Source organism: Vespa mandarinia, chromosome 8 (genome assembly GCF_050613455.1).
Source record: "Vespa mandarinia isolate Hongniang chromosome 8, ASM5061345v1, whole genome shotgun sequence".
In the NCBI taxonomy this organism is placed as follows: Eukaryota; Metazoa; Arthropoda; class Insecta; order Hymenoptera; family Vespidae; genus Vespa; species Vespa mandarinia.
In genome coordinates, this window is record NC_140817.1 from 1,875,001 (window position 1) to 1,877,500 (window position 2,500).

Below are 2,500 nucleotides of genomic sequence, written 5' to 3' on the forward strand. Positions count from 1 at the left end.
AGGAAAGAGTGACGTTAGGTATGCGTTGGCACAAGAAAGTGAGTTGTCCGACGTGAGTTAGTCGACGACGCCATTAATTTACCGGACGATTTGGCCCGATTAGTGCCGCCAAAGTCTTCTGAGACGAGTGAGAAAGAGCAAATGAAAGAGAGAGAGAGAGATTAAGAGAGAAAGAGAGAGAGAAAGAGACGTTTTAGACGAAGTAAACGCAAGACGATGAAAGGAGGAAGGAACTTTCTGCGGCTTCCCTTTGAATGGTGACGTAATTGCAAGGAAGCAGCCACTCCTCGCGAATCCCTCTACTTGGTTTTACAAATGGATCCTTTTAAATGGACCGTCGTCCGTCGCCCGAATGGGTCCCCCCTTTTTTTCCTCCCTACCTTCTCCTTTTCCCCCCTTCACCCACACTCCTCTTCCTCTTTACCCTTACCTCTTTCCTGATCCAACGTTTTATGTTAATGTACCACAAGGGATTGTTGGCCCTTTCATACCTCACGATAGGGAATATATTAACGAAGCTCTCCTTACGTTCGATAAATGGATGAAATAAATGGACGCGATTACGTCAGTCTTTTATAGAGAGATCAGTACAAAAATGTTTCTTATCAGGCGATTTTAAAAATCAATTATCCTTTATGGACCTTTATTATTCGTTACGTCGTAAAGTGGACGTCTCTAGAAACTTTTTTGATATCTGGAAATAAAAAAAAAAAAAAAAAAAAAGGAAAAAAAAAGAAATTGATCTATTGGAAATGGTATAATTGATTTTTAAAATCGTTTAAAAACTTTTGTCTCCCATTTACAATTTTTTTTATTTATATATCGATGTTTGTCTTGTTAAAAAAAAAAAAAAAAAAAAAAGAAAAAGAAAAAAAGGAACTCAAAATAATGAAATCTAAACAACGAATTATACAGAAGAATTGTTTTTCTTTTGTATTCTTTCATTTTTAAATTAGTACACAGAACAACGATCAATCTTAATTTTATTCAAAAAACGATAAACGATAAATTTTGTTTTTCTTGCGAACGATCGATCGCAATCACGAATATTTCGAGGACGCTCTTGAAAATTGATTTTTCGTTGAAACGAAATGATTATGTAGGTATGTACATATGCAGTATGTTATATACGTAAAGGATGGGTTTGGAGGTTTTCGAAATGAGTTGAAGTATCACGGTGGGAGTGAGGACTGGGATGATGGAAATGGGGTTGGGTGGGAGACGTTTACGGCACCGATGGATTTATAATGCCATAACATAATACATATATAATAGAAAGCGTTCCGGGCGATACGAATTACCTTTTACGGCCGTCAAGTCGTAATATCTCGAGTTATGAAAGGCAATGTACGTTTCTCGAATAATGTTATATATGTATTTATGTATGTATGTATGTATGTATATACATATATACATACGTCGGGTCTATTGTATTATATAAGATGAACAAATAGATACTTCCTCTCTAAGGAAAAACCTTTTCCATGGGAGACTTTAAATCATTATTATTATTATTATTATTATTATTATTATTATTATTATTATTATTATTATTATTATTATTAATGATAATGATTATATTATTATAATTAATTATATAATCGATAATAATAAAAAAAAAGTATTATTATCATTACGTAACACGGGTCGATAATTCATAGACGTTAGAAATGGATTTTCTTCGATGAAAAGAAACGAAAATAAAGTAGTCAGACAAATGGACGTCCTATTTACGATGCATCAATTCTCGAAAGTTTTCTTTGAAAGAAAAACATTAGAAAACCTATTAACCTATAAAAAATTATATACGATATAAACAGATTGATCTTTTTTCTTTTTCTCTTTTTTTCTTTTTTCTTGTTTTTTTTTATCTAATAATCATCATCAATTTTATATATTACCTTTAATTCATTAACCATCAGGAATGACGTGATGTTCGCGATTGTTACGAGAAGAAAAAAAGAAATTAAATGTTTCGTTTGTCCTTTGTTGTTATTATTTAGAAAGAAAAAAGAAAAAAAGAAAAAAGAGGAAAAGGCAACAAAAAAAGATTTTATCGTATTATCGATCAATTAATTGATTTATCTATCATAAGTGTATCGATCGATGGAAAAAAAAATTTTCCATTGTTTTAAACTGCTCGATAAAACATAACACGAACGAGCGTCAGAATAATTTATGATATTAACGATTAAGAATGAATGATCGAGGTGACAAAACAGTTTTCTATATTTTTTTTTTTAATGATCCTTAAGTATTCTAACAAACCATAAGTCGTTAATTATACGTCGCGTGTACTCGACAAAGTTCTCGTCGTAAGATTTATGCTGTTCGCTGACCCTTCCTTCTTTTTTTTTTCTTTTTTCTTTTTTTTTTTCTTTATCCCTTGACCATTCCCTTTCGATGTCATTCCCTTTTCCTTTTCCCTTATCGTATTGGTAACATTAGTTTAGAACACTCCCACATAAAGTATTATGACTCTTTATTGTAAATTCTTATG

The 2,500-nt window shown here is 31.7% G+C and overlaps 1 protein-coding gene across 5 annotated transcripts in view; it reads left to right on the forward strand.

Annotated features, from left to right (window-relative positions):
- LOC118451281 (protein kinase C-binding protein NELL1) overlaps positions 1 to 2,500 on the forward strand; it is a 77,199-nt gene that overhangs the window by 54,247 nt on the left and 20,452 nt on the right. The gene's annotated exons all lie outside the window — the stretch shown is intronic.